Source organism: Triticum dicoccoides, chromosome 1B (assembly GCF_002162155.2).
Source record: "Triticum dicoccoides isolate Atlit2015 ecotype Zavitan chromosome 1B, WEW_v2.0, whole genome shotgun sequence".
Classification (NCBI taxonomy): domain Eukaryota; kingdom Viridiplantae; phylum Streptophyta; class Magnoliopsida; order Poales; family Poaceae; genus Triticum; species Triticum dicoccoides.
The window spans coordinates 263,741,112-263,768,985 of NC_041381.1; positions in this window are offsets into that span (position 1 = coordinate 263,741,112).

Here is a 27,874-nt window from a genome sequence, read left to right on the forward strand (position 1 = left end):
CCTCCACATGAGTATGATGAATGCCTTGTCAATTTAAATGAACCATGCGATGAGCTACCCACTACTTTGATCACACCAGCTATTTTAGAGGACTATGTTCATGATTTGACTTTGCCATGTGATCAAACAATTTTGAGTGAACCCATTGAATTAACTATTGATGCAAAAGAACCATGTGAATCAGTGAAAAGATCAGATTTGTATCAAATACGTTTGAAAATAGTTGTGTCAATGTTTAATCATTTTGATATGACCTCTAATCTTGGTGATGGTTCATCAAGTTTGGGATGGTTTAATGATGAGCATTGCCAATCTTTTATTATGAATAAGAGCTTCACTTATATGTGCAAACTGAGTTGCAATATTTTCATGCCTTTGACTTCTTGTGATAATATATTGGCTTTATTTTTCACGACTTTTGAAGGGTGCTCTTGTATAACTGTGTCACATGTGCCACAACTGAGATAAGTTCAAATGGATGACATATACATATACAACGTGTACACCTTGTCTCTATTGTTAGCCATATTTCAGATTAAGCAACGCCGGGGACAGCTTTGTTTTCAAGAAGGGGAGGGTGATGAGGACATGGCTACCACAGTTACACCCATATCCCCTGTTGTTTTACCTCTTGGAATAGTTGCTAGAGCTCAGATACGCCAATTAAATTATCGGGTACTTTCATTTCTTGGTAATGTTTCTAGTGTTCATGAGAATATGATGTTGCCTAACATAGATACATTTGTGTTGCTTGCAATTGAAGGGCCTAGCATGGACAAGAAGGATGAACATTGGAGCATGGTCAAGCACGGAGATGAAGGTGCGTGCAAAGAGAACAAGAACGGAGGTTCAAGTGGAGATTTCCGGAGTTTGAAGCCACCATGGAGACATACAAGAAGATGGACGAAATATACAAGATGGCCTTTCATAAATTTCGTCCCTAGCTTATTATTGGTGTTGCGCCACCTTATTTTGGGCCAGGCCCATGTAATCTATTTTTAGAGTCCATATTGTATGGGAAACGACTTAGGAGGGGTTTTAGTCCCACCTTGCCAAGGGCGGACAAAATCCCCTCTCTTTTCCCTATATATATAGCCCTTAAGGCTTCGTTTAGACTTGGGTTTTGTTTAGATTAAAGTTCTCCATAGCTGCAACTTCGCGTACTTCGTTTGTGTTCAACGACCAGACAAAGGCGTCACAAAACCCCACCTTGATCAATAAAGCTTTCATCTTATATTCGCAATATCTAGATTGCAATCTCAGTTTCTTGCTTGTTCTTCGTTTGCTCGCAGGAAACAGACCCTCGTGGTCAGGTTGATCGTGCTCCGGTGTGGTCAATAACCTCTCGGAGTTGGTTTAGCGATTGCTAAGGCGCGACGTCCTCGCACGTTCGTAGTCGGATCGTCAAAGTCGACTTCCACCAAAGCGATATCCATCATCTCATCGAAAGATCGGGACACCCCGCCTCTATCACCTATCCACTTCTTTTCTCCACAGACAGTGCCTCCTTGATCTGTCAAAGATCTCAATCAACTTGAGTGGTAGTTTGAGAACACACATAGCGAAGGATAATAGCGACGAAAGCGCGGAGTTAATCAGTTGTACTCTCTCCCCGTAGGATAGCCAGATAGTTGTTCCTGTCAACCTTCTCTCAATTCTGTCGACCAAAGGCATTAACTCTCTAACAGTGGGTCTTGTTGTGCCCAGAGGCAAACCTAGATAGGTAAACAACATCTCCCCAACTTGACATCCAAGAGCATTGGCCAGATCCAGAGTTTTTTGAGCATTTACATTGATTGGCATTAATTGCGACTTAGTTTAATTAATTTTTAGGCCAGTTGCTCGGGCATAAGAATCAAGAATGCCTTTGATTGTCTGTAGCTCTTGTTGACTTGCTGGAAGAATGATTAATGTATCGTCTGCATATTGTATGACCGGATAATCTTCAGAAGCAGGCTGGTTAATTGGTAGTGAAATCAGACCATCCATCCATGCTTTATTAATTAAAGACTGTAATAAATCCGCCGCAAGCACAAATAACAGTGGTGAAATTGGGTCCCCCTGTCTCACCCCCCGCTTACATTGGAATTCTGTACTAGGTATACCATTCAGAAGAATTGATGAGGATCCAGACTGTAGCAACATCTTAATCCACATACACCATCTGTCATCAAAACCCTTGCATTCCAACATTTTCAAAATCAAAGAATGTTCCATCGTGTCAAATGCCTTCTCGAAATCAAGTTTCAGAATTACAATTTCCTTTCCAGAGTGTTTGCATTGGTGTAAATATTCGAAGGCCCAACCGAGGCAATACTGGTTACGGTGAACAACCTTTAAAATCCAGCGTTGAAGCCTTTCAGACACTTGGGCACGATTCACCACTTCGCACCAACATATATGTGTGCAAGCTAAATGTTTCCTATTTCATGTATCCTCAAGCACAAGTATCTCTTTTCATGCTCAACACTCTTCTCCTTATAAGCTTATGATCTTTCTTTTGTTGCTTAAAAGCTTTTTTTTAAAAAAAACTTATCTTCCTTACACTATACTTATGGAGCCTCAACCACAAACATGAGATAATTATCACAAGATATGCACGGGAGCTAGCAATTGCACTATATGATATATCCAATGATGCAACAATATGATATCATATCACTATAGTGCACAAGTTTTCGCGAAGCTGGGCAATACACGGATAGCTAGTCTCAATAGGTATGAAGGTATGCGCAAAGATGGTGGGGCTATCAAGATGTAATGTCAAGGAAGGGAAAGTTTATGACAGAATAGATACATTCATCACACTTAACCTTTCATGAAGTCGGAGGTAACCGGACATGCTTCCGGTTGAAGATGGTCTCAAAGGTGGACGGTCGTTGTCGATGCAGAATGTCGAGGTGGATGTAGTCGATGGAGTGATACAAGTGTCCGGTGGTGGATGAAGATGTAACCATCCCTAAGTATTTGAAATACCTTAGGAGACTCAAATCACAACTCAACCAACCACAAATACCAAAGGAACCAAAATGTGATAGCTTGCGGAAGTTTTATGCGGTGGTGCAGAAGTTATTGTGGAAGGCCTAAGAAAAAGATGCAAAATTGGACAAACTTGATGGAGTAAAATGGTGGTAAAACCAAGAGAAGAAGCTCGGGCACGTCGCTAGCTTTTCAATGAGCCAAAGAACACCCATATCGGAGTTCGTGAGTGGGAGTTATGGCCAAAAACGTAAAGCGTGTGCGGCTATTTCTATAGGGGGCCGTGCCACGGGGTCTTAGGCCCGTGGACACGGGGTCCCGTGTGCATGGTACAAGGCCATGGACATGGGGTCTCCATGGACTTTTAGGGGGCCCGTGGACACGGGGTTGGCGGAATTTTCACGATTTTGAGGTCAAATTCAAAGGGGGGAGAAAAATTGGGGTATGGGGGCGCAATTGAAGGTATATGTACTAGCTAAACAACAAATCCATGGATTGAAATCAACAATAACTCACAAGGACCAACAAATCACAAAAAATTTGGTATGGCTCTTTTTGGGGGGATTTTCAAAATTGGGCAAGAACAAGAAAAATTAGGTTAGAAAACAAAGAGGGAAGACTCCAATTTCATGATCAACGTGGCTCTAGATACCAAGATGTTGTAGGGTGGACCCTCAGTGGAGATCTTTGATGAGTTGGAGGGGAAATCCCCAAGAACAAGAAGAACACAAAGGGTAAACACAAGAGGAACACTCAAGAACAAGTCCAATCACACATCCACTAGACTAGCAACACATGGAATTTGAAGAAAGGAAGACGCAAGGTGTGTGAATAAAACCATCGCTCCTATCTCCTTTTATAGCGGAGCGAGGTCAAGGAGTTGGCGTTTCGTCCAGAAGGCAACCTCCTCGCTCCTCTAATACGGATTCCCTGTGCCTGCAACAGCCCAGGGAATCGGAGCCGACCTTCTGCGCCAATCAATGGCGCCCGGTCTTCTGCCATGGCACCCATTTCCGTGCCCTCTACGTCCACCACCTACCCAATGCAATGCATGCACGACACATGGCAGACACCCCGAAGGGCGAAGGGAAAGTGGGATGGTTGTTTCCGCCCTGTGATCGCGGGGTGTGGGCAGTCCGCAAGCCACGATCTAGTTTTCACTGTAACATTTAGCACAACGTGCGGAAAAACCAGAAATTGGTCAAGAGACAAGATAATGAAGAAGCAAAGAAGATCTCAAGAGGCAAAGTTTCCTCAGCACTCCTGCTTGTGCACTAATTAGGGCCTGCCCCGATGATGCCCAGCGATGCGATCGTGCCAGGCCCGGGGGCTTCTGCCGGTGCAACAGACCCTGGGTCCGTTTCCTGGACTGTGCACAGGCATGAGGACAAGTTCACAACACCATGGTCAACTCAAGCAAGATAGATCGATCCCCTCTGAGGGACCCAAGCATAGATTAAGATGACCAAGACTAGCCAGAGGGGCCAGATACTGCTAACGGAGAAACCTCACCTGCAGGACAGGCAAGCTTGTCGGACACGCAAGGTTATCCCTGGAAGCAAGCCTTCCATGGATCGTCAAGCAGAACCAAGTCGCTCCACCGCACGACCTCACCACGACGTAGATCGTCGATCTGTGTGGTGTCAAGCTCTAAGGTGACTAAGTGGCTTTTATATGCCACATGGCAGCCACTTTCTACAGAAAATACCCACAAGCGACACCCGTCCTGGGATGTGTCAAGCAAGCAGGCGACAAGCTGGCGAATCAACCCGGCAAGGCCTGCAGGGAAAGCTGTGATGTGACAATGAGCGGAGCATTTAGTGTGCTATGTCTGCCTGCAGAGTTAGGTATGATAGCACTATTTGCTATCTAATCAGTGTGTAATGACTGATTTGCCATTGTGGTGACCACTTGATCGATCAAAGGAGGCCCATGGCAACCATAGAAAGGGGTCTGACCCTTGTACACTCGTACGTGCATAGCCGTTCTCGTCCCAAAGCAACCCTGCCGGGTAAGAGGGCTCCGTTTTCCACCACCATCTACCATCAATCCACCAAAGCAGGAATAGGGTTTTACACCTCACGGTGGCCTAAACCTGGGTAAAAGCTGCTCGTGCGATCTTTGTCGTTCTGCCTCACGCTCCTCCACACTTTGTGCAACATGACATCCCCCCGCCGAACCAAAAAGGGGTTCGCAGCCCCATAGGTGGTCGTGGTTCCCCCACGACACATATGGTGCACGCATTTATGGGAATCATGCAAAGTATGGAATGTATCAAAATCTCCTAATATGTATGAGGAAACTATGGGGGTCTCCTCATGAGCATTAGTGGAAACATCACATGGAGAATATTGACAACATCAAAAACAAAGCATATCTAGAACAACGTGATCATGGCATGGCATAGTAGATGAATTACGCAAATTATGTAAAGGAAGCATGGCAATATCATCACATGAAAAACGAAATCCAATGAACATCATCTCGTCATCTATGCCATAAGTGCAAATGGGATTTATGTTAATGGGGCATGCATAGTTACTAGGTTGAGATTGAAATGTTGTAATGTGGGAGATCTCACTCATAGGATATGACAAGTTTAAAGGGTTGTCGAACATGATGTGACCAACAGATTTTTCACATGATACCCTATGGAGCATAGCATCACAACTAGGCAACTCAACATGCTCATCATCATATTCATCATAAATTGGTAAGTTAAGACATGAGAAAGTCGCACTAGCATGAAGAATGGTAATAGGCGTGTCAACATCATGCAAGCAATCATCGGTAATATTGTCCACTAGTGGGACAAGAGAAGCATCGTCACCTATGTTACCTTTGGAGCGTCACTCATGTGTTGTAGGTGAGGTTGCAACTTGATGGTACCATGTGGGGGTGCATCTTCTTCGACCATGGCCATCGGTTTTCCCATTAGAGGGATGGACTCGTCGAGGGTAGGCATGTCGTCATGTATGAGACCTAACACCAAAGAAGAAAACACACTCGGAGTAGAGGTTAAGTCGTTAGAAATCATAGTGGCCTCACATGCCCTATCAACTACCTCACTCACTAAGTGTTGTGGCTCACTCACTCCCTCTTGGATGCTCTCACTCGTATGGTTGGTGGAGTCACTGAAATGGCAACCTCACATAGGATGTGTGGCATGCTCAGAGGATCTTTGTTATAACTTTGAGCACATAGTTTAACAAGGAGATAGGTCTGTAATCATTGACAGATTCAGGCGTTAGCTTCTTCGGTATTAGTGTGATTAATGACGTGTTCAAGCATTGCAAATTTATTGTCCCTTGCCAGAAGTCCTCACAAAGAGTGTAAAAATCTTCTTTTATTATATCCCTACATCATCTTGGTATCAGAGCCACGTTGATCACAAATTTGGAGCCTCCCCCTTCATTTTCTAGCATTCTTTTGCTTGATTTCGTCCTAAATTCGAAAATCCCAACCAAAAATAGCCCCCAATGCTTTCTGCGATTTGTTGGTTTGATGATGTTTTGTTGATTTTTATCCATGGATTCGTTGTGTCTTGAGTAGATCTAGCCTTCCCCATCTTTTCCCCCATTTCCATCCATGAAATCATCTCAATTTTGCCCTGGGAAATCGTGTTTCTCCGCCCCCGTTCTTAGGCCTAGAATTTAGGGCCTGTCCCGAAAGAAATTCCACGATCCCTGGAACTTCCGGACTCCCCCAAAACTTCCGCCCCCCGGAACTTTCATCCTTACCCCGGAACTTCTGGGCTTACCAGAGAGTTTACCCCAAAATCTCCCAGACTCCTCGCACTTTTTCCGCAACCCCCGGAACTTCCAGCCACCCCCCGGAACTTTCGAAGCTCGGAACTTCTGGCCCTAGGCCCGGAACTTCCGGCCTAACCAGAAACTTTCCCAAAATTTCAACATCACCCTCCTTCGCCGTTTTCATCATAACTTTTTGCTTCGAACTCCGATTTCAACGTTCTTTAGCTCGTGTTGAAGATATCGATGTGCCCAAGGTCCTCACATTGGTTTCACCACATTTGACTCCATCAAAATAGTTGGCAATTTTTTCCTAGGCCTTCCACCATTACATCCGCATTGCCACCACCGACTTCCACAACCTAACCCATTTTATCCCCATAGCATTAGTGGTTGCTTGAGTAGTGATTCAAGTCTCCTATGGTGTTTCAGCTACTTAGGGAGGTTACTTCTTCATCAACCACCACCATAACTTCCGCATAACCTTCCCCACCATACACTTCCGCCACCCCAACTTAACCCAATTTTTGTTTGAGTTTGTTTGAGTTGTGGTTTGTTTATCCTAAGGTGTTTCGGCTACTTAGGGACGGTCAATTCAACTCCGAATCGCATAACCCATCATTCCACCTCCGCATTGCCGAGTGCAAACCACCACCGTATTCCTGCTACCACCATTTGGCATTTGCCTTTGGAGATTTTGAGTTTGCGGTTTTTCTGTTTCCTAGGGAGTTTCGGCTAACTAGGAACGGTTCGACATCGACAACATCGCCGCTCAACCTCGCCAAGGATTCGACATCGACCACCATCACCATTTTGACACCCTAACCATAAGCAAGATGGTAACCTCTATATCTTGGTATCGTAGTATCCCACCATTTCACATTTTTCTTGCCATGAAATTGATAACCCCTAGCCCATTTTGCGTAACTTGCCTATCGAGACTAGCCATTGAGTATTGCCGGCAACCTTACTTATGCACATTAGTGATCATTGATCTACACCTTCCATTGCATAGATACCATATCATATTGGTATCATCTTGGTATTATAGTACCAGCCCTTGTGTCACATCCTTGTTCCCGCATATACACAATTGCTATCTTGGTTTATGCATTTCGCATAGTGGCCATACAAAAAAAGAATAAGCTTTTAAGCAAAAGAAAAAGTGAACAAAGAAGCTTGTAAGCAAGAGCCATAGCATCATACCACATTGCATATAAGATTTTCACATCCGATCATCTTGGATCATCTTGAGAGGAACACCAGAACATCATATATAATAGCATACTTGGGATAGAAAGTTGATACATTTTGCATCTTATAGGTTGTGCACAAGTGTCGTATCCGCCTATTGAGAAATCGTGCTAGCAACTCTCTTGAGTTGTGCAACACGAGCATTTTCCATGAATTCCACATTTTGTGCTCATTCCTTGGTTGCACGACCCCATTTCCGTGTGTGTGTTTTCGTGTGCCACCCATTGCTATTGGTCTACTTGTTTCACTTGCAAATTTGTGGATCTCTTTCAACATTATTGACTCATAATAATATTTGCACCAATTTTTTTGCCACTATCCTCACTAAGCTCCACCAAAAGCTTTACTTGTGTAGGCTTGAGAATTGACAAGATCCGGTACCAATTGTGCTATTTCCTCGTTATGTTATTGAGTGATCATTGATCCATCTTCAACATTGCATAAGGTACATTTGGTCTATTTCTTCTCTTTCTCCCACTCACATTTGCCTGAATCTTTTGATGGATAGGCAAGCCATTTCTTCTCCGGTCTTAGAGAACAATAACGACGCGAACAACTACATCACCAAATCGTCAATCTTCTATCTACAACGAGAAATGAAAGGCGCACAATCGAGATTGCGAGAATGTACCGAAACCTCACCATCGACATATGACACTCCGTGCTACGTACAAGAGACTACCTCAACCACAATCTCTCCAAACAAAAGGAGGAGAAAGATGCAAAGATGGAGGAGATTCGGTGCTTGTTGATCAACCGGTCTTCCCCTTCAACATCCTCAAGGCAACGACGAGCAAGTCGATCATCTTTGGAGCACCCACGCGATGTAAGGGTAATTCATTCACGTCAACATCACCATGGCGACCACCATCACATTCGTGGTCCCCATCGTCATGAAGGGCAAGTCACCTCCAAGCAACATGTGCACGAAGACGACGAACGACATCTACTATGAGCTCAAGCACGACAACGACATCATGAACATGAAGATGCTCCACACACGCAAACCTACAAGTCCCAACAAGTTCTACATCAAGCTACGGCCAAACTTCATGAGCTCAAGAGAAGACCGCAAGACATGCACCACCAAGAGGAAGTTATGGCTGCCACCACCACTTCGGCATCTTCGCCAAGTGTTATCAAGGCATCTTCGCCTTTGGACGTATGGCATCTTCCCCTACTTCCCACGAGCACGCCTACATCAACTTCATCAAGTCCAAGGCAACCACCTACAAGTCAGGCCGACACTTCCATCTTCGGAAGCCCCTCAAGGAAGATGGTCGAGCATGGGAAATTCCCTTCAGTCACGGAGACGATCTAAGAGGTGCCAGATCATATGGACCTCATACAAGACGGCGACAAGACGGTCGAATAAGGGCCATCCCCTTCGACCATGGTGATGAGTGCGAACCTTTTCTACAACACGAAGATGACGCCCCAATGGGACTCATACTCCGAATCAAGCTATGAGACTGCACATGAGACATTATCTTTGGTCTCGGAGGAGAGTGATGTTTTGCCACATCCTACAGCATTCATCTTTGGAGGCATTATGGGTGAGGAGGTTGCACATGGGACTGCCCTTCAACCAAGGCGGTGATAGGATTTGAGCATAAAGACATTTGCACCTACATCTGTCCGATACACATATGACGAGATGCCCCAATTCCCATGTGTGGAGAGCCACCACCACATGAGTGACATGAGTGACTCCACCTTATGTGTGACATTGAGAGCATTTCCTATGAGAGGATGAGTGTGACCACCACTAGCCCCATAGTTGTGAATTGGGACCACTCATCATATATGGGGCTAGCGGTGAAGTCACTCTCACTCTCAATATTGTGTCACAAGTCACTGAACTCATCACCGTACGTCGCCGTGGTCGAAGGGAAAATCCCATGCTCAACCATCTTCTAGTCATTGCTATGGATGAAGGCCGAAGATGGCACATCATCACTCCTGCCATGGATGAAGGCCGAAAGATGGCACCTCATCACTCTCACCTCCAAAGATGGAAGCATCATCCTTGCTCGTCACCGTGTTGCTCTCCTCCAAATCTTGGTCCTTGAGTTGCTCCGTAGCGATACTCGTCGCCGCACCGTCTTGAAAAAGATTCGTAGTAGACTCGGCATCATCAATGCCACAAAGAGGGATGGCGGTGAAGTCGAACTTGGGGATGTCATCTTGGAGCTCCTTGGGCTTGGACATCTCGGTGGTACTATCCTCATGCTCGTTGTCATGGAGCTTGGTCGTCGCGAAGTTTGCTTGGGGTGGAGAAGCCTAGGCCATCATGAGTTCTCATTCCACCTTGAGAGAACCAATGTAGTTGTCGTCGAGGGACTTGTAGTTCTCGAGTAAGATAGTCTTGAAGATATCATTGTTCAATCCCATCATGAAGTAGAACTTCATCCAAATGGGGTCGTCCACACCCGCTCACTGCAAGGCCTTCTTCATGTTCTTGAAGTACTCGTCGAGGGACTTGGATGCTTGTATGGTGTTCTCCAAGTGGCGTTGATGATATTCCGTGTAGGTAGAAGGCATAAATTCTCACCTCGTCGCTTTCATCATCGTGGGCCAAGTCATGGTGAAGCTTGTCGAAGGTCTATGAAGCCACCATATTAATGCGTAGTCATGGAATGTACTTGTGGTGCTCTTCACTGGATCTTCGGAGTGAACTTGGTGTAGCTTGAGGTAGTCGTCCATCTTGCGCTCTAGAGGTACTCTTCGGGGTCATCAGTCCCAAAGAATGGAATCTCAACGTCATCGGCAAAGTGAAAGTAGCTCGTGGAAGTAGTGGACTTGAGCTCGTGGAGTAGGCGAAGATGTCGTACATCAAAAGGCAAAGATGCCTTGAAGTCACTTGGCGAACATGCCAATGTTGTTGAAGAAGCCGCAGCCTTGTTGTTGATGTCGCGGTTCTGTAGGGCCCATGCGCACGGGGTGCATGACGCCATGTGCACGGGGGTGGCAGAGAAGCCAACTCTCGTCCAGAAGTTCGTTCGCCATGACGAGAGGGCAAGGGTGCGGTGTCGCCCTAGCGACGGTGACAACAGCCTCTTCTTGGTAGCGTCTTCCTCCTCCTTCTGAGAGTGTGGGGCAGAACCCGCTATGAGAGAAGGAGGGAGAGGACGAGGTCGAGGTTGTCAGGGCGCCCGGGGAGGAGGAGGACGAGGTGACGCCCAGATCGCGCCTCCGCCGAATGCCCCTCCTCCGTTTGAAGGCCACATCAGAGACCAGCCTTTGGAGTTCATCATCAGGTTGTACAAGCCCCCGCACGGATGCCTCTGTCTTCCCACTCCCTTTGCAAGGATGATGGAACTCGAGCAACCGTGTGTGTTGAAGTTGCACATGAGGGGTTGCGGGAACGACAACATTCCTGTTGACGTAGACGTCCCCGCCCCTCATGTTATATACTTTTGCCGAGGCTGAAAGACCTTTGCCCGCGCCCATATCTTGTGGGGAGGTCATGTCCTCCATTTTAAGTTGATGGAGGATGGCATCCTCTCCATCAAGGTGTTTAGGAGATCGGGTGCTCGCTTAGGGTGTTGAGTGGAGAGCTCGACCGATGATGAAAGCTCCACGTCGAGCGACAACGACAAGGAGGACAGTGACGGCAATGACGACACTGGCGACGACAACCCCAACTCCTGCTGACCACCGCCTGTAGCATCTTCATCATAGGGCAGCGCCATCATTCGCACCTGCGTTTTCTCCCCAGCAAGGTGATTGCCGGGAAGTTGGATGCAGAGGTGGTGATGGTGCTCCCTGGCTTCTTCCAGTTGGACCCATTAGCCCCACCGCGTCCTCCTGGCCCTAGTGGCGGTGGTTGGTAGGTCCTCTCTACCATGCTCTCCATTGTTCTCCCTTCCCTGTTGGTCTACCTCTCCTGGAGCCCGATAGGGTTAGACTAAGCCCCCGCACAGGCACTCCTTTTGCCCTCTTTGCCTTCACTTGCCGTGCCTGGTGGGAGAGGGACAAGAAAGGGCATTATGGGGCACTTATCTTTTGTCAATCTTAAACCTTTAGGCACTTGGCAAATTTTAGTTCAAATAATGTAATCTCTTGAATCCATGTTTGTTTCTGTAAGATTTGCACTTTTATGAAACATATTAATGGAAAAGATAAACCTTGTCAGGGACTCGTGCATGTATATGGTCATGCAGAGGTGGAATGCCTCTATGTTAAAAATAATCGAGTTTCCCTGGTAGGCTATCTTGCCGGTACCCTCTATTTGGCTGCCGGGAAGACATGCTTGACGGGCACAAATCATAATGAGTGACCAGCCCCCACCAACCTTTCTTCGTCAAAGGCCACTGTGACCATCTTGACCGAAGCAACGTTTGAGTCAAAAGATGGGAGCACCTAAGTTTCAAAAAGGTAGCGAGGCTTTCTTGTGCGCAAATTTAAACTTAGAGAAAACGTATGGATAAGAGATAGAACTTATCTGTTTGCCTGCCGGAGGTCATAGTGCTGGCTTGTCTCCTCATCTATTCTTAGGGACAGAATCCACGACAGGACCTGTAGATTATGCAGATGAAAATGATGCCAAATTCAACCTAATCTATATGAGGATGCAATGCTCATGATATGCTTATGCATGCATGTCACTTGTCGGCCCCACCAACGCTTCGTTAATTTCTATTGCTGAGGGTCTGCGCCTGGCTTTGTACAAGGGGTTACATGCAACTAAGGCAAGGCCTGTACAAAAGGGTGGTTGCCGGGCAGGGCTCGACAGCTGCGCCTTACGGGTAGAACTTACGGAGATGCTCAATATTCCATGAGTTTTGCAACTTAATGTCATCTCCGATCTCCAGACGGACTGCACCAGGTTTGGTGACTCGTACTACCTGGTAAGGGCCTTCCCACTTCGGCGACAACTTGTTTGCACCCTTGGCAGAATGAACGCGCCTAAGGACAAGGTCGCCTTCCTCAAAACACCGGGCATGAACCCTGCGGCTATGATAGCGATGCAAGGCCTGCTGATAGCGTGCAACACGCGTAGCAGCCTGGAGACGATTCTCCTCGAGTAGCACAGCGTCGTCACGTCGGTGCTGGTCTTGCTCTACTTCATCGTAGGCAAGCACTCGAGGGTACCCGTAAATGAGTTCCCTGGGGATAACTTCTTCTCCCCATAGACTAGGGAGAAGGGAGTCTGCCTGGTAGCTCGATTTGGTGTCGTTCTGAGGGACTAAAGAACTACCGGCATTTCATCGATCCATCACCGCCGCACTTCTGTAGCTTATCAAATATTCTTGTCTTGAGTCCGTGTAGCACTTCAGCCTTCGCCCTCTCAGCTTGTCCATTGTGTCTGTGTGCTTAAGTGTCATCCCTGGATCGGTAATGCTGACACACATAGTACTCGAGGAATTATAACAGAGTTCAATCAGACACTTATTACATCAAGGTCCTCATAAAGAGTATGATTACACAAAATAATATGGATGAAGGCCATCTAAACTGAATAACTGCGGAAGCTTCGAAGGTAAATGAGTCCATCAGCTCCAACGGCATAGCTGAGTGCATGACAACGACCTATCGCACCTTATTCATCGTCTGAGAAGTCTGCAACATGAGACGTGGCAGTCATGTAGGTCAGCACATGGAATATGCTGGCAAAGTTACACTATAAGGCAATGAATGCAAGAACTATATCTACATGCAATATTTGGCTGGTGGAGGCTCTAACTTTAAAGATTTTGCATAAAGCTACTTTTTCCCTACAACAAAGGAATAAAGTTTATTTACTACTCCCAAGTTGTACCAATATTTGAGAAGGTTCCTCCAACTCACATCCCAATTAAACAAGTATCATCATTAAACCCAATTCAATTAGATTAAAGAGTGATGAGATCAACAATAATATCCAATTCCAGATACGCAAGATGTCCATAACCGGGGACACGGCTAACCATGATTAGTTTATATACTCTGCAGAGGTTGCACCCTTTTCCCCACAATACTCGACCGCATCCATGATCGCAAGATCGGGACATAGTCTTTCTGTAGCATTAACTCTCTACTCCGGGCAGACTGGGACACCTAGTTTCCCTTACATCTGCTAGTCCACCTCTTCGAGAGCTCATTCCAATTACTCAACTATGCCAGAGCCCATAGTGGCTTGTGGCTACACAGGAAGTTTCTAGGCATTAAATATCATATTATCCCTTTGATCCTGGGTGGTGAATCGAGGAAAAAAATCACATGGATACTCCGAGATTTCCCGTATGGACAACACTGGATTCTCCAGGTGCCCCAACCAATCCACCCAGATGTGTATTAAAGTTGTCACCTTAATGTTATCCAAGATTAACAACTCTCACGACTTCCATGTGTATCACGATCCAATCCCCGTCTACGAGCTTGGCTAAGCAATAATAGAGCATAATGTATATCCCGGGGTGATCAAAAGGTATTAGGTTCCTACCTCAAGTACTACAACCAAACCACATGTTCCCAATCCTACTCATGCAAATATTTGAGGGGCAATACTAATGCATAGTAAAAACTGGGTATAGAAGAGTATGATCAAAGTGTAACTTGCCTTGCTGACAATCTGCAAACTCTAGGGATTCGTAGGTACAAGCTTCGCTCTCCGGGTAATCTAGCGTAGACAAACAGTAGCATACATAAGCAATCACTCAAAAAAAGCAAAGAGAGATAAAAAACAAATCAAACTCGAAACAAGCAAATGGCTAATCTAAACATAAAACAAAACCTAACATCATTATTTTCACGTGGATTAGATTTTAACAGTAGGTACATGTGGTTAGCTACGATTTGCAAAAAGAAACAACTCAAACGGAGCTACGAAACTCAAGATACAAACGAAACAAGATCACATACTAATCTAACCTAACTCAAATTTTAAATTGTCAAAATTATGTTCAAGTTGGTTTACTAGAAAGAACGGATTGTCACGAAGATTTAGGCGTTGGTTTCATCTAATTTGGATAAACGAGCAAAAAACTACGCTAGTTTTAATATCAGGGGCTATATTGCAATAAAACTATTCGTGAATAGGTCCCTAGCCGAAAATTAAACTAAAAAGAAAAATCTCAAGAACAAACGTTTGCTAACAGAACCTAACGAATGAATTCGTTCGTTAAAATAAACTAACGGGTGAACGGTCTCTAACTAAACTAAAATAAAAAGAAAAAGCGATCTAACCTAACTAACCGAAAAAACCGAAAAACGGTCGGTTTTTACCGGTTAGGCGGCAATGGAGGATCTGCCAATGGCGGCGTCGGGCGAGGCGGGCAGCGGCTCCAGCGAGGCTCGGCGAGGCGACGGCAGCGGCACGGACGGCAGGTGGCGGCACGGCGGCGAGCAAGTACGGCGGCGACGCGGCTACGGAGGTGGGCTCGAGGCGGCGTCGACTTGGAGAAGAGGGGGGGTCCAGCTCCTTATAAAGAGGGAAGGGGGCGGTAATGGCTTCTGCGACGGGCGGCGCGGGCGGCGGCGATGAGGAGTCCGGCTCGGATTCCTCCGGCGGCTCGGTGCGGGACTCCTCCCGAGCGGAGGAAGGCGGCGGTGCGACTGGGCCGTGGCCCGGCTGCCGCTGGGCCGCCTACGAACTCTTTTTTTAAAGATTTTCGTGAAGAAAATCCTAATAAATAATAAATAAATTTCTAAAAATTTCAGAAACAATTTTCACCATACCTACCTAATATTTGGGACAAGATGAACATTTTTGTGGGCTAAATGCAATTTTTAAAAATGCATGTTTTCTCTAATTCAAATAAAATTGCAAATAAAATTCAAATAAAAATAATAATTTGATTTCAAAATTTCTTTTCCAATATTTCTTGTCTGTTTTGAAGAAGTCATTTTATCTTCTTTCATTTATTTTTATTGTTGGAAATAATTGGTAAGAAATTGTGGAAAATCAAATTGATCCACTTTCCAAATTTGAAATAAATTCAAAAATGAAAGTTTTATGAAATCTCCAACTCTCTCCTTGGGTCCTTGAGTTGCTTAAGATTTCTTGGATCACAACCAAATGCAATAAACTATGAAATGCATATGAATGATCTATGTATAATATCCAAATTGAAAATTGGGATGTTACATGCTTCCGAGGGCATGAACATATTTTATGAAGGCGCGGCTCGTGAATTGGGGGCCATTGTCAATGATGACCCGGGCAGGAAACCCGAAGTGGCACACCAAATCTTTCAAGAACTTGATAGCTGACTGAGTAGTCACCATTCTCACGGCAGCTACTTCCGGCCACTTTTTAAACTTGTCGATTGCAACGAAGAGGAATTCAAAGCCCCCGGCAGCTTGCGGGAATTGGCCGAGGATATCGAGCCCGTAGACTGAAAACGACCATGACAAAGGGATTGTATAAAGAGCTTGTGCAGGCAGATGGATGTTCTTGGAATGGAACTGGCAGGCTTCACACTTGGTGACTAGCTCGACCACATCTTGGAGGGTTGTGAGCCAATAGAATCCTTGCCGTAATGCTTTTCCAATTAATCCCCTTGATCCAACATGGGAGCTGCACATGCCTTTGTGTATTTCTTCCAGCGGTTCCTTTCCTTCTTCCCAGCAGATGCACTTCAATTTCACACCATTCGGCCTCCTTCTATACAGAGTGTCATCGACAAACTGGTACATACTGGGCCTCCGGGCTACTCTTTCAACTTCATCTTGCTCTTCGGGAAGTTCTCCAGTTTGGTGGAAGTGGACTATGTGCCTTGCCCAAGTTGGAGCATGGGCTCGGCAACGACAAACGACACCTCCCCACTTGTGGGGGCACATTCCTAGACCGCGGGGACTGGTGGCCCGGCAGGTGGATGCAGCGCGGCAAGTGATGGGGAGTTGTTTCCGGCAGGGTCCCTGCCAGGAGCCCCGAGGGGTTCTACCGGGAGAGGCTTACTGGAGTCCGTCTTTCTCCTTTTTCGGGCCATTGTTGCCGGGGATACAGAGGGTTGAGTAAGGTGGAGAACAAAAGTTCCAGGTTCCATAGGAAGCTTCTGCGCATCACACCTTTACATATGATCAACTTTGTTGTTTTGCGCACGGGGTACGTGCTCTGTTTGCAATCTGCCAAAGCGCTCCTCCAATCTTCTCACTTCCTTAATGTATGGCTCCATCAATGGACTTTGGTAATCCTTGTTGACTTGCCTCACCACAAGTTGTGAATCTCCTTGAATGATCAGCTTCTTAATCCCCAACTCAACGGTGATCCTGAGTCTGACAAGGAGTCCTTCATACTCTGCTATATTATTGGTTGCTTCTGTCGGTGTCAAAACCGGCAGATCTCGGTTAGGGGGTCCCGAACTGTGCGTCTAAGTATCAAAGGTAATAGGAAGCAGGGTACATGATGTTTACCCAGGTTCGGGCCCTCTTAATGGAGGTAATACCCTACTACCTGCTTGATTGACTTTGATGAGTATAGGGGTTACAAGAGATCTACCTCGAGATTGTAATGGCTAAACCCTAGATGTCTAGCGTGTATGATTGTGATTGCCTCTAAGGACTAAACCCTCCAATTTATATAGGCACTGGAGGGGACTAGGTTTGTACAAAGTCGGTTTACAAAGGAAGGAAACTACACATCCGGTCGCCAAGCTTGCCATCCACGCAAAGGAGAGTCCCATCCGGACATGGAAAAAGGCCTTATATCTGTTATCTTCATGGCCCGTCAGTCCGACCCATGTCACATAGGCCGGCTCCCTGAGGACCCCATAATCTAGGACCCCCTCAGTAGCCCTCGAACTTGCCTTCAATGACGATGTTGTATACATCTTCATGTCTTCGTCTTTGCAAGGCGAGTTCCCCATAATGCTCCATATAGATCGGCCTTTACATTTAAACATTATACTCTCCAGATTATGTGCGGCTGTCACCTCGGCTTCCACGTGTCAGACGAATAAGAAGGGTCTAAGTATTTTTACAGGTAACCCCTCGACCACGTAGGGAAGCCGCTTATTTAAAGAGATTGAATATCAGATGCCATTCCTCACCAGGCGAAAGTCCTCTAGAGCTTGCTATAGGAAACCAAACAAAGATGCCCAACGCTCCTAGTTCTTCCTCGCGCCCCCACGGCCCTCAAGAAGGCGACTGGGAGAGCTGCTCGATTCTCCACGCCTAATTGACCAAGCTTCAGGCGCAGGGATACCTCCCTCCATCGGATCTAGTCCCCGTTCGAGCAGGATTAAATATCTTCAACGCGAAGCCCTAGCGGAGAACTTCTGCAATCCCAATAAAGGGGAGCGGGTGTACTTCGTTTCCTTCATGCTGAGGGGTGTGGGATTTCCAATCCACCCTTTCCCTAGAGGTCTTCTGTAGTATTACAGTCTCCAACTACACAACCTCACGCCGGGCTCCACTCTACACATCGCGGGCTTTGTTGCTCTTTGCGAGCTGTTCCTAGGCTGCGAGGCCCATTTCGAGTTATGGAGGATATATTTCTGCCTCGTCCCCCACTCCCAGAAGGGATCCATATTCAAGGTGGGCGGTGCCGAAGTATGGCACATAGGCGGAACAGGATAACTATCCGGTACTCCGAAGAAGGCATCCGAAGAGTGGCCCTCGGAGTGGTTGTACATCGAAGACGTTGTCATCCCGGACCCAATCTGGCAAGGTCTTCCCGAATTTTCCTCTGCTCCTTTAAAGAAGTGCACCAGTTGGCGTCCCCGAAGCTATGAAGAAGAAGAGAGCACTGATATTAAGAGGGTCGTGAACAAGATCAGAATACTGCCCACTCCAGACTATCTATAACCGAGGTAATGGTGATCTCAATAACGCGATGCGTTCAGCCGCTCCAATTCAGAGGGCTTCCCATGTGGCATTACAACGGGGAGGACGACACATCACGCTGTGGGTCCAAGGGTCCGGCCAATCTTTCTGCTATGGCCGCCATGTTAGCTGACCTTTTCAAAGGGGAAATGGAACACTTCGCTCGCCTGAAGTGCCGAGAAGGCTTCTCCATGTATAACCCCATTTATCGGGTGAGTCTTTGATCACAGGCCTTACTTAGTCCTTTTCATTAACTATGCTTTTAGTCGAACTTAATCCGGCTACCTTTAACGCGAATGGAAAAAGGTCGTCGCAGGGATCTACAGCCCTGCTCCGCAGCCAGAGGACCATAATCGAGACCTTGATCCTGGATTTGAAGAGGATCCGGATATATTTGTAGAATTTAAGGATGGAGTCTTTTATCAGACGAGCTATGATGGCACGGAAGTGGCTATTATAGCCGATTACCCCGGCCTTCTCCATGCCTCCCATGTAAGTATCCAGGAGACATCTCGTAAAAAAGAGTTTTCCCATTGCGACTCACCCACCACACTACATCGTGCTCCCAAGGGGCGACGCTCACACCATCGTATTGCAGCAAAGGCGTCCTCTAAGAAGACGACACTTGCATAGGGCGCTTCTCTGAAAAGAAAGGCAAACAATGATACAGCCGGGCCCTCTCCTTCGTCGAAGAGGTATAGTCCTTTAACAAGCACTCATCGGACAGATCGGTCGGTGATGTTTCCTGCTGTGCCATATTGCAGGAGGAGTGTACGCCGGATGGTATCCGGAGACCTGGCCGGCCCTGCACAGACTAAACTGGCCCCAGGCCCTGCCACAAGGACTGGAGGGGATGCACAAACAATGCTGGATTGTCATCTCCAAGAGGTTTCAGAGAATGTATCCGTCACAAACTCTAAAGTGGAGAGTGCAATGACCCTAATTTCACCGAAGAGGCATTCAATGCCTTCAGCTCAACAGATGCCTACATCCGAGCTGCTCGGGATGGACTTGCTGGAGCCACTCACCTGCTTTCAAAGGATATGCGGGTAAGTACTTTGGTGTAGATTCAATAATCATATGCCAGTAGCCCCCGAGTCTTGAAGCAGTTGGCCCAACTGATTTAAGGGTCGTTACATTGTCAGGTACTCACGAAGAGAAATAACACATTATCCAAGGAGCTAGAAGAATGCCGAACTAAGCTAACTGTTGCCACCGCCGAACTGGAAAATTTAAAGAAATCCAAGAAGGCACCTCATGGTAAGTACAACAGTAGATCGGAAATAAGATTCCGTGCCTACAACGATGTTTCTTAACTATGCACTGTTTCGTTGGTAGGGTCGACAAATCAACTGGAGGAGAGGCTAAGGACTTCTCAAGCGGACCAACAACATGCCAAAGGGCAAGAAGCCGCTGGTCAACATGTATTGACATGGACCATTAATGAGAAGAACAAACTACAGGATGGAAATATCAAGAAAGATGAAGAACTGAAGGATTTAAGAGCCCAACTGTCAGATGCTTTGAAGGATAACAGGAAGCTGAAAGGCAGCATATCAGTATGCTCTTTAACCTGACTGTCACATGGTCTCCTGTTTGAAATTTTTACAAGTTTGCCTCTGTAGGTGTGCTAACCGGACGTCCTGAAGGAGAAGTGTCTGGATTCCAAGGAGACCTGCTATGAGAGCTATCCAAGGTGCATGAACGAGCTCGGAAAGCATTGAGGAACATGGCTAAGGCTTTATGGCCATCCAATCCACCTCCAGGAAGTATGGAGGAGCTCGTAAATTTATTCAAGGGAGCTCGTCGCCGTTTGGAGCTATGGAAGATAGCAGCGTGTCGTGAAGGCGCCTGAGGGGCTTGGGTCATGGTGAACACGCGGTATACCAAACTTGATCTGAATCATATGGCCTGGGTCAGACCTCGGGGACCAGATGGACAAGAAGTTCCTGTTAGCTTAGTGTACAACCAAGTAAAAATAGCCGCTAAGTTTTCCCAACAGGATTGTAAACTAGACAACCTACTAGAGGTTCTAGAGGAGGATGACTGAGGGAGTCCTGGACTAGGGGGTGTCCGGATAGCCGAACTATCATCATCGGCCGGACTCCAAGACTATGAAGATACAAGATTGAAGACTTCGTCCCGTGTCCGGATGGGACTTTCCTTGGCGTGGAAGGCAAGCTTGGCAATACGGATATGTAGATCTCCTACCATTGTAACCGACTCTGTGTAACCCTAGCCCTCTCCGGTGTCTATATAAACCGGATGGCTTTAGTCCATAGGACGAACAACAATCAGACCATAGGCTAGCTTCTAGGGTTTAGCCTCCTTGATCTCGTGGTAGATCTACTCTTGTAATACCCACATCATAAATATCAATCAAGCAGGACGTAGGGTTTTACCTCCATCAAGAGGGCCCGAACCTGGGTAAAACATCGTGTCCCTAGTCTCCTGTTACCATCCGCCTAGACGCATAGTTCGGGACCCCCTACCCGAGATCCGCCTGTTTTGACACCGACATTGGTGCTTTCATTGAGAGTTCCTCTGTGTCATCACCGATAGGCTCGATGGCTTCTTCGATCATCAACAACGACACAGTCCAGGGTTAGACTTTTCTCCCCGGACAGATCTTCGTATTCGGCGGCTTTGCACTGTGGACCAATTCGCTTGGCCATCTAGAGCAGATCGAAAGCTACGCCCCTGGCCGTCAGGTCAGATTTGGAAGTTTGAACTTCACGGCTGACATCCGCGGGGACTTGATCTTCGATGGATTCGAGCCACAGCCGAGCGCGCCACACTGTCACGATGGGCATGATTTAGCTCTCCAGCCGGACAGTGCCCTGGAGGCCGCACACGAGTCCGCTCCGACCATCAATTTGGAGCCGGCTGCGTAGATCGAGGATGGGTGGCTAGACACCGCCTCGGGGGCTGCAACCTCTATGGTGATGGAGCCGAATACTGACCTTGTCCCTCGTGAAGCTCGTGACTCCGAGGTGCCGGACTCCTCGCTGGACTCCGAACCTCCCGCGCCCCCTCCAATCGAATCCGATTGGGCGCCGATCATGGAGTTCACCGCTGCGGACATCTTTCAACACTCACCTTTCGGCGACATCTTGAGTTCACTAAAGTATCTCTCGTTATCAGGAGAGCCCTGGCCGGACTGCGGTCAGGACGGTTGGGATGCGGACGACAAAGAAATTCAAAGCCCACCCACCACCCACTTAGTAGCCACTGTCGACGATCTAACTAACATGCTAGACTTCGACTCCGAAGACATCAACGGTATGGACGACGATGTCGGAGACGACCAAGAACCAGCGCCTACTGGGCACTGGAAAGCCACCTCATCATATGACATATACATGGTGGATATCCCAAAGGATGGGAATGGCGAAGGAACAGCGGAGGATGACCCCTCCAAGAAACAGCCCAAGCGCCATCGTCAGCGGCGCCGCTCTAAATCCCGCCACAGCAAGAATGGAGATTCCGGCACCGGAGATAATAACACCCCAGACAGTGCCGAAGGCAACCCCCTCCAGCAAGATTCAGCACAGGAGGACGGAGACGCCAGCCCTCATGAGAGGGCGGCAGACGAAGAGGTAGAGGATTACATGCCTCCCTCCGGAGACGAGGCAAGCCTCGACGATGAAGAATTCATCATACTTGAGGATCCCGTCGAACAAGAGCGTTTTAAACGCAGGCTTATGGCCACGGCAAATAGCCTCAAGAAAAAGAAGCAACAGCTTAGAGCTGATCAAGATCTGCTAGCCGACAGATGGACTGAAGTCCTTGCGGCCGAAGAGCATGAGCTCGAACGCCCCTCCAAAAGCTACCCTAAACGCAAGCTGCTCCCCCGATTAGAGGAGGAGGCATATGAACCTGCATCACCAGCGGACAATACGGCTGACCGACCACCCCGTGGCCGCGACAGAGAGGCCTCTAGGCCCTCTACTAGAACCTTACCCCGGCATCGCTCGAAAATCACAAGGCCACAGGGGAACGCTCTGGACTTGCGAGATATATTGGAGGATAAGGCAAGACAATCAAGATCGATCTATGGATCGCGTGGGCGCCCCATGATACTTGGCGACAACCGTCGCGCCGGACACAGTAAGTCCGGCCGGGCCGAACACAATAGACAAAGCTCTTTTGAGCTTCGTCGTGATATAGCCCAATACAGAGGCGCCGCACACCCACTAAGCTTCACAGATGAAGTAATGGATCATCAAATCCCCGAAGGGTTTAAATGCATGAATATCGAATCTTATGATGGCACAACATACCCCACGGTTTGGATCGAAGACTATCTCCTTCATATCCACATGGCCCGCGGTGATGATCTTCACGCCATCAAATACCTCCCACTCAAGCTTAGAGGACCAGCTCGGCATTGGCTTAACAGCTTGCCAGCAGAATCAATTGGGTGTTGGGAGGACCTGGAAGCCGCATTCCTTGATAACTTCCAGGGCACGTATGTGCGACCACCAGACACTGACGACCTAAGCCATATAATTCAGCAGTCAGACGAATCGGCCAGACAATTCTGGACATGGTTCTTAACTAAGAAAAATCAAATCGTCGACTGTCCGGATGCGGAGGCCCTCGCGGCCTTCAAACATAACATCCGCGATGAGTGGCTTGCCCGGCACCTGGGACAGGAAAAGCCGAAATCCGTGGCAGCCCTCACATCACTCATGACCCGCTTCTGCGCGGGAGAGGACAGCTGGCTAGCCCGCAGCAACAACCTCAGCAAAAATTCTGGCAGTCCGGATATCAAGGACCGCAATGGCAGGTCGCGTCGCAACAAGAACAAACGCCACATTAACGGCGACAATAGTGAGGATACGACAGTCAATGCCGGATTCAGAGGCTCTAAACCCGGTCAGCGGAAAAAGCCATTCAAAAGAACTGCTCCGGGTCCGTCCAATTTGGACCGAATACTCGATCGCTCGTGCCAGATACACGGCACCCCCGAAAAGCCAGCTAACCACACCAACAGGGACTGTTGGGTATTCAAGTAGGCAGGCAAGCTAATTGCCGAAAACAATGACAAGGGGCTGCATAGCGATGACGAGGAAGAGACCCGACCGCCGAACAATAGAGGACAGAAGGGTTTCCCCCCACAAGTACGGACGGTGAACATGATATACGCAACCCACATACCCAAAAGGGAGCAGAAGCGTGCACTCAGGGATGTATACGCGATGGAGCCAGTCGCCCCGAAGTTCAACCCATGGTCCTCCTGCCCGATCACTTTTGATCGAAGGGACCACCCCACTAGTATCCGCCATGGCGGATTCGCCGCATTGGTTTTAGACCCAATCGTCGATGGATTTCACCTCACCAGAGTCCTGTTGGATGGCGGCAGCAACCTGAACCTGCTTTATCAGGATACAATGCGCAAAATGGGCATAGACCCCTCAAGGATTAAACCTACAAAGATGACCTTTAAAGGCGTCATACCAGGTGTAGAGGCCAATTGTACAGGCTTAGTTACACTGGAAGTGGTCTTCGGATCCCCGGATAACTTCCGAAGCGAGGAGTTAATCTTCGACATAGTTCTGTTCCGCAGCGGCTATCATGCTCTGCTCGGATGTCCGCGTTTGCAAAGTTCAACATGGTGCCGCACTACACATACCTCAAGCTCAAGATGCCAGGCCCTCGAGGAGTCATCACGGTCAACGGAAACACTGAACGCTCTCTCCGAACAGAGGAACATACAGTGGCTCTCGCGGCAGAAGTACAGTGCAGCCTCTTAAGGCAATTCTCGAGTCCGGCCGTTAAGCGACCGGACACGGCCAAACGTGCCCGGAGTAACCTACAACAAGACCACCTGGCACGTTTCGAGCACGCGTAGCAATGCGGCCCCAACCCCAGCCCCTGCAAAATTGCAAGATTGGTCCTTCGCGTACATCATTACGCTCTGGAGATACCATGGGCATAGGGGGAGGGGCACGACCACGATAGGCCCAGAATGCGGCTTAACCACACCAGGGGCTCTCAAGTGTGTCGTTCTTTTTTTCTTTTTCTTTTTTTTACCCACAGGACTCCGTTCATCAGAGGCCCTGTCCGGCAGTAGACCCGCCGAACTCAGGATGCAACAACCAGGGAAGGAGAAAGGCTACGACGAATATCCAGGTGGTCTCCATTACGAGCATTAAATCTGTTTTATACACCATCCCGCAGCCTACCCCTGGAGGGGGACATGTTTAATAGTCCCATCCCTTGCTTATCGCACTATTTGTATCGTTCTGCATTCACAGCAGTATTTCTTGAATAAACACTGCAGCACCTTTTTGCTTATAATTGCATTTCTTTCTTATACATATGGTCATCTATGACATGTTGCATCCGTACACTTTGGTACGACTAAATACACCAGGGGCTTATGTTTCCAGCATCATGGTGTGATAAGTCCGAACACTTTCACAAGTGCGGCACCCCGAACTTATAGCATTATATGCATCGGCTCCGAGTCATGTCTTGGGTCAATAGTTGGGTTTGCCCGGCTCCCATGTTTTGGTACCTTATGTTCCGTTGTATCAGATAAGGTAGCACTGGGAGAACCACTGCGATTGCGCCCCAGTTGAGCTGGGCGAGCGCCTTAGTGGAGAAAGCTAAAACTGACCATCATGATGAGGCGAGAGCCGGTCGCTGTTCGAGAGGTTTTTTTCGAGTCCCTAAAGACTTATGCCGCTTAGAGCGAGGAACCGGCTTTGTCCGGCCCAGGCGTGGATAGCGCCCCAAATTCGGCCTTCCGAACACTAGGGGCTTCGCCGAAATTTAAAATTATAGAATTCTATGGCTAAGTGAGAGTGTTCAAGCATTATAAGTCCGGTTGCCTTGTTCGTTGTGTTGAGCGCCTCCCTAGATGGACCCAAAAATGGGAACAAGAGTGCTCAAATTTATCCCGAACACCCCAGCACTCGTGGCATGGGGGCTGAAGCCGACGACTTGCCATCTCTTAGATCTGATAAACGGCCGCACAGAAGGCAATATTTTAAATTAACAAGCGTTGCTTAGCACATATGAACAAAGTTTTCAGCGCACAGGATAACAAAATGCGAGTCTACTCAAATATTACATCTTTGGAGCACTCACCCGCAATAATGCGGGCACCCTTCAGGACACTCTTATAATACATCTCGGGAGTGCGATACTCCTTGCCCGGTGGTGGCGCGTCCGTCACAAGCTTCTCAGCATCCATCTTGCCCCATTGCACATTTGCGCAGGCAAGGGCCCGACGGGCACCTTCAATATAGGCGGAGTGCTTGATGACTTCAACCCACGGACACGCATCCACCAGCCGCCGCACCAGGCCGAAGTAGCTCCCAGGCATGGCCTCCTTGGGCCACAACCGAACTATGAGGCCCTTCATGGCCTGTTCGGCCACCTTGTGGAGCTTGACCAGCTGCTTCAGCTGGTCGCTAAGGGGCACCGGATGTCCGGCCTCAGGATACTGAGACAAGAAGACCTTCTCCGTCGAGATCCCCTCCTCGGCCCTATAGAAAGCGGCACATCGGACACGCTGCAGGGAAGATTTGTGAACGCTCCTGGAGAGCTCCGAATTCGGGTAAGTGATAGGTAATTCACACTCACATGCTTACTTTACATGAAAAATGCCTTACCTGCCGCTATTTTCTTCAACGCCTCGATTTCTTGGAGGGCCTTGTAGGCTTCGGCCTTAGCGGCTTTGGCACTCTCAAGAGCCGATGCAAGCTAGAACTGTCGAGTCTTCGAGTCGCGCTCCAAACTCTCATGTTTTTCCACGAGAGCCTGGAGCTCTTGCTGTACCTCCGCCACCCGCGCCTCCTGCTTCTCTCGCTCGGTACGCTCCGCAGCCGCATTACGTTCGGCCACGGACACCGCCTCCTTCAGGGTCGCCACCTCGTTCGTGGCCCCTGCAATACCCACGTTATCCTTGTCATTCTTCTTGCAACCAAATCCTTTTCTGTAAGGTACAATTTTAATAAGGTGTTACTCACCTTCCTTGTCCTCGAGCTGCTTCTTGGCATGGCCAAGCTCGTTCTCGGACCGCTCGAGGCTTTGCTTCAAAGATTGACCTCCGCAGTCAGTGCGGCAGAGGTCAGCAGCACAGCCTGCAATCCCATATTGACATATTTTTTATGACTCATGCGTATATCTTTTTAGATCCTCAGTCCAGCTTTTCTTTTCGAACACCGAACCGAGCATCAGGGGCTACTGTCTATGCGGTACTATTTTACATATATCAAAATTCTTACCTCAAAGCCTGTTAGAAGGCTGCTGCAGGCTTCGGTCAGCCCGCTCTTAGCGAGCTGAACCTTCTGAATCACTGCACTCATGACGGTGCGGTGTTCCTCTTTGATGGAAGCGCCGTTGAGCGCCTCCAGCAAGCTATCCGGCGCCTCCGGTTGGACGGAGGCCTCCGGCATCATGGTCTTGTCCTTCTTACGAAGGGGCCGCCCGCCGGACTCCAGAGCCACTACAGGTTCCGGTGCGGAGTCCGGTGCAAAGTCCGGGAGGTTGCCCTGCGGCACCTCCGGGGCCTCCTCCTCCTGGCAGGTCCCTTCCCGGGATCCCACCTCGGCATCGTCCGCATCACGGGGGGTGGAGGCGGTCGGAAGGGAATCCATATCCGACGCACCCAAGGACCCGCTCGACGAAGCGGGAAGATCATCCTTGGGCGGACTGCAGGGTTGTATGCGGCATTAGAAAGACACCATGTGGCGAAAAGAAAAATCATGAAGTTATTCGGGAGTCCGGATACTTACGATCTCGCTAGGGGCTTGGCCCTTGGATGCCAATCCTCGTCGTCATCGCCGGTGTTGGCAGAGCAGTCCGGGGGAAGAGTCCTTCCCTTCTTGGACCCTTTGGCCTCCCTCGTTGGGGAGGCCTTCCTTTTCTTTCCTCTCCCCGCTGGGGGAGAGGCCTCTTTCTTCTCCTCCTCGCCTTCCTGGAAGGAGTCCGCCTCGGAGTCATCGTCCGATGACACCTGAAAACGGGAACTCTTTCAAGTGTCCGTGGCCTTCTTCTTGGCCTTCTTCTCCGGCACCACGTGGGGTGTCGGAACTAGCAGCCCTGTTAAGCGGCTGCTGGGTCTTTTGACAAAGGGGCCGGACAGTTAGTCTGCTCGGCCTTCTTCAGCCAGTCCTGTCAAAGGA